Source organism: Mustela lutreola, chromosome 2 (assembly GCF_030435805.1).
Source record: "Mustela lutreola isolate mMusLut2 chromosome 2, mMusLut2.pri, whole genome shotgun sequence".
NCBI lineage: Eukaryota > Metazoa > Chordata > Mammalia > Carnivora > Mustelidae > Mustela > Mustela lutreola.
Genome location: NC_081291.1, coordinates 198848085 through 198853737, shown reverse-complemented (window position 1 = coordinate 198853737; position 5653 = coordinate 198848085). Strand labels below are relative to the sequence as shown.

Below are 5653 nucleotides of genomic sequence, written 5' to 3'. Positions count from 1 at the left end.
TAGATTTAGCCAGCTGGACTCAGTTTAGATGATCCCAATTTTGTTGGCAACATCCAAAGCATCATAGTCAGGGGCCAGCTGAACGTATGCCTTCTTCTCTCCATCAGGCCTGATTAAGGTGTTGACCTTGGCTATATCAATGTCATAGAGCTTCTTCACAGCCTGTTTGATCTGGTGCTTGTTAGCCTTGACATCCACAATGAACACAAGTGTGTTGTTGTCTTCTATTTTCTTCATGGCTGACTCAGTAGTCAGGGGGAACTTGATGATGACATAGTGATCAAGCTTATTTCTCCTGGGGGCGCTCTTTCGAGGGTATTTGGGCTGCCTTCCGGGACGCAGATTCTTGGGTCGTTGGAATGCAGGTGATGTGCAGATCTTCTTCTTTTTTTTTTTTTTTTTTGTGACTGTGGACACCTTTTAACACTGCTTTCTTGGCCTTCAAAGCCTTTGCTTTGGCTTCGGCTTTGGGAGGAGGGGCAGGGTCTTCCTTCTTAGCTTTTGGCGCCATCTTCGTAAAAGGCTGGGCTCTTGTTTTTTGGGAGGTTTTTGATCACTGTTTCAATTTCATTACTAGATATTGCTCTATCCAGGTTGTCTATTTCTTCCTGATTCAGTTTTGGGAGGTTATAGGTTTCCAGGAATACATCTGTTACTTCTAGGTTGCTTAACTTACTGGCATATAACTGTTGATAATAATTTCTGATGATTATTTCTGTTTCCTTGGTGTTGGTTGTGATCTCTCCCCTTTCATTCATAATTTTATTAATTTGGGTCCTCTCTTTTCTTTTGGATTAGTTTGGCCACTGATTTATCAATATTATTGATTCTTTCAAAAAACTAGCTTCTAGTTTCATTGATGTGTTCTACTGTATCTCTCTAGTTTCTGTCTCATTGATCTCTGCTCTAATCTTGATTATTTTCCTTCTTGTGCATGGGGTTGGCTTAATTTGTTTTGACTTTTCATTTCTTTAAGGTGTAAAGAGAGCTGGTGCATTCTGGATTTTTTAACTTTTTTGAGTGAGGCTTGGATGGCTATGTATTTCCTCCTTAGGACCACTTTTCCTGTATCCCATAGGTTTTGGACTGAAGTGTCTTCATTCTCATTGGTTTCCATGAATTGTTTAAGTTCTTCTTTGATTTCTTGGTTGATCCAAACATTCTTAAGCAAGGTGGTCTTTAGCTTCCAAGTGTTTGAATTCCTTCCAAACTTTTTCTTGTAGTTGAGTTCCACTTTCAAAACATTGTAGTCTGAGAATATGCAAGGAATTATCTCAATCTTTTGGTATCGGTTGAGCCAATACCAACCGATGGTATGAATGAGTATTCTGTTGTTTTAGGGTGGAATGTTCTGTATATATCTATGAGGTCCATCTGGTCCAATGTGTCATTCAAAGCTCTTGTTTCTTTATTGATTTTATGCATGGATGATCTGTCTATTACTGAGAGTAGCATGTTAAGATCCCCTACTATTACTGTTTTCATTTCAATAGGACTCTATTTTGCTTAACAGTTGGCTTATGTAGTTGGCTGCTCCTGTATTGGGGGCATAAATATTTACAATTGTTAGATCTTCTTGGTGGATACACTCTTTAAGAATGATGTAATGTCCTTCTGTATCTCTGACTACAGTCTTTAGTTTAAAATCTTATTTATTTGATATGAGAATCACTACCCCAGCTTTCTTTTGAAGCCTGTTGGCATGAAAAATTCTTCTCCATCCCTTCACTTTCAGTTTGGATGTATCTTGAGGTTTCAAATGGGTCTCTTGTAGACAGCATATGGATGGGTCCTGTCATTTTATTTAATCTGCTGCCCTGTGCCATTTTATGGGAGATTTTAGGCTGTTCACATTGAACTTGATTATTGAAAGATACATTTTTATTGACATCATGTTGTCTGTGAAGTCCTTGTTTCTACAGCTTTTCTCTGTAAATTTCCATTCTTTGTCACTCTTGGGTTCTTTGTTCTTTTATAGAACAGCCCTTAATATTTCTGGTAGTGCCGGCTTGGTGGTCACATACTCTTTTACACCTTGCTGGTCTTGGAAGCTCTTTATCTTTCCATTCATTTTGAATGTCAACCTTGCTGGATAAAGTATTCTTGGCTGCATATTATTCTCATTTAGTGCCCTGAATATGTCTTTCCAGCCCTTTCTGTCTTGCCAGGTTTCTGTGGACAGGTCTGACATTATTCTGATGGAGCTTCTTCTGTATGTAAGGAAACTCTTCCCTCTAGCTGCCCTCAGAAGCTCTTGTCTAAAATTATTATTTGTCAGTTTCATAATTAAGTGCCTGGAGGTCTTTCTAGATTCATTGATCTTTGGGGGTATTCTTTCTGTCTCTAGGATATGAATATTGTTCCATTCCCTAGACTGGGAAAACTTTCATCCAGAATTTGTTCAACTATATCTTCCAGTCTTCTGTCTTTTTCCACCCCTTCAGGGATCCCAATAATTCTGAGGTTGGAACGTTTCATGGTGTCATTTATTTCCCTAATTCCATTTTCATGGCTTCTAAAGCTGTTTGTTCTATGCCTCCTCCTGATCCTTTTTCTCTATAATTTTGTCCTCCAGATCATTAATTCTACCTTCTGCCTCTGTTACCCTAGCTGTTAGATTACTTAGATTAGACTGGATCTCATTGATAGCATTTTTAACTTCTGCCCTGGTGGCTCACTTCTGCCCTTAGAGATTCTATGTTGTCACTAATGGTTTTCTCCAACCTAGCCATTGCCTGGATAATTGTTAACCTGAATTATCTTTCCAACATACTGTTTATGTCCATATCTAATAGTTCTGATGAAGAGAGCACAGCCTCTGAATTTTTCCTCTTTGAATGTTCCTCCTCCTAGTCATTTTAGTGATAGGTGGTTGCTGGGGTTTATAGCTGAATATATCTACCACAATCCAGGCAAGGTGCACCCTGGAATGCTTTGGAGCAATTGGAAGTCACCACCTGTAACCACCTCTCTGGTACCACACAACCTGGTTCAACACTGGCTCTTAGCACCTGCTGGCTGCTTCACATTCAGGGTATTTAACATCATTGTTACCCAATTTCCTCATCTCAGTAAAGACTGTAGCAGAAATCACCACTGAAGGGGAACTAGGGTAGGAAAACCCGAAGTGTAGTTGCTGAGTTCCTAGAGGCTCAACACAAACCACTCTGAGAGTTAAAAACTCCTGGGGAGGAGTTATAAAATGGCCCCCACCAGGATTTACTTTTAAGACTCAGAGAAAAATGTATTTTAGGTTTGCTTTTCTTCCTACAGTTGACTATGTATAGATTCTAACAAAGAAAATGTACTAAGCCACTGGTCAGCTTGGAATCAGGAAAAGAAAAACCTGGATGACAGAGTTAATCTTCAGATGGTTTAGTTTAATGCAGCTGAATAGTAATAATGTCTTACATGCTTATAGCACTTTTTAATTTTCAAGTGGTTTCATATATGTTTTTTCATTTGATTAGTTTTGATTTATTATTTGGAGAGCTCAATCATGAGAGGCCAGTCCATGGTTAAGGAATATATAGACTGCTTTGTTTCTACATGGATATATTATAGAGAGATTTCTGTGTTTAAAGAAATCAGAAAAATTTCCAGGGAAGAATATTAGCAATTGCATTTGTTTTAATGCTTGTATTCCCAAAGCTAATTCAGTAAGTGATTTAGCCATTTGAAAGTGGAGGCCAAAAAATACTATTTTATATTTATAAATCTTGACTTTGCACTATAAGAGTTCTCAAATATTTATATGTACTAGTATCTGATCAGAGCCAGAGCCTTAATTATACATGACTAATAAAAACAATCCAATATCTTAAAAATAAAATAACTTCTTTTGAAATTGATTTTAGTCATATCTTTTTTTTTTTTTTTTTGCATTAAAAAAACAAAGCTTAATCAAAAATTACTGAATCTCATCCAGGTGAAATTATACTTGATAAATAAAAATAAACTCTTACTTTAAGTATTATTGTTAATATTGAAGGTAAAACATTATTAGTTCACCCAAATAATTGTTTAAGCAGAATAGTTTACATTTTAAAAAGAAATAGCAGTTATTGCTAATTTTAGTTATTGCTGATTTTGGTCTTTGGCGAGACCAAATTTGCTAATTGCTCTTCCCTGCCACAGTTATTTTCATGTTTGGCTTACAGTTGCATTACACATGGAAGAAGCAGGATACTAAAAAGTGGTTCTGCAACTTTGGAACCCTCTTCTTGCTTCTCACGCTGGAGTTAACCTCTTAATTTCACTTCTTAAACAAAAGTATTGCTGGGCACTAAGGTTTCCTGTTTGAACACAGGGGAGAGTTGCTTCACTGAAATAGCTTACTGAATTCCAAACCAGACTAGTGTTCTTTTTCCTCAGGCACTTTGGTGTTATAATCCCTCCTATGACCAGCCACTTACAGCACAGATACTTGTCTCACTCTACAGTGACTAAGGGCAGTGAAAGGCGTGATAGCGGTCTAAAGCAAGGAGGCATTTACTCCTGTGATCTGGCCTGTGGCTGGAGTCAGAGAAGCTTTGCAGAAGGGTGATATTTGGTCTATGTTTTGAAGGAAGAGTAGAACTTAGCTCTGCAGGAGGATAAAGAGGGAAACAAATAAAGCATAAAGATGTCTATGTGGGACAAAGCAGAGTGTTTGGGGTCTTTCACTGCCAAATAAGTAATTGCATGACCTCTAGGTACAAGTTGTGAGTCCATATGGTGTGTAGACTTGTGCAGGGTTATAAAGTCAGTGGGTCAAAGCAGAGTAGCAGTCTACTGTAATTCAGAATTTAAGTGTGTGTGTGTATGTGTGTGTGTGTGTGTGTGTGTGTGTGAGAGAGAGAGAGAGAGAGAGAGAGAGAGATTTCTGTATGTATTGACATTATACTGGGCACTGGGGACACAGAGAAAAATAAGAGAGCATGACCTCCAAGAAGCTGTCCCCTAGCCACATGCTACCTCCGCTACACATTAAGTCCTTCAGTATTTCCTGACAGATTGGAAAAGAGCATTCAGAGAAGAAAAGCAACAGGAGTGGTACAAAACCATCCCGACTCTGGAGAAATCAAATAGCAAATATCATATTCTGACGGCTGGCCAGCAGCATCATCTTTTTATATGACTAGCAGTTCAGTAGAGCTAAGTAACTAGTTTATGAAATAACTGTAAAGAAATTCCTTTAAGCTTGACCTGAGTCTGTGTGTTTTATTCCCCCGCCCCCTTGGAACATCTTCTGTTGGATATTGTGGTTCTTGTCCAGCACAGTGTGATAGAAGGGTACTGTACCTGGGGTCAAGGGCCCAGAGCCTGATTCTGATTCTGTTGCTTTCCAGATGTCTACACGTAAGGTCACTGAGTTCCATTTCCCCATTGGTAACAGCAACATCCTCATTTTCTCCTGACTTAGACTTTTGAAGATAAAATAAGATGATTGATATGAAGGATCATATAAATTGCATACGACAACAACAACAACAACAACAACAACAAACAAAACCACAAACCCCAAAACAAAAAATCTACACCAAACTATAAAGTTATAATGAATTAGCGTACAGCTCAGAGGTAGGGTATTTGCTGCAAAAAGTGGCAGTTAACTGCAGTTTCTGCCTTCCCTGTGGTGGACAGACATTTAACAACTAAGCTTAGCAGTGAC

General features: G+C 38.3%; 1 pseudogene; it reads right to left on the bottom strand.

Annotated features, from left to right (window-relative positions):
- LOC131825961 (large ribosomal subunit protein uL23-like) lies at window positions 1-511 on the bottom strand (annotated as a pseudogene).
- Between the last annotated feature and the right edge of the window lie 5142 nt (window positions 512-5653).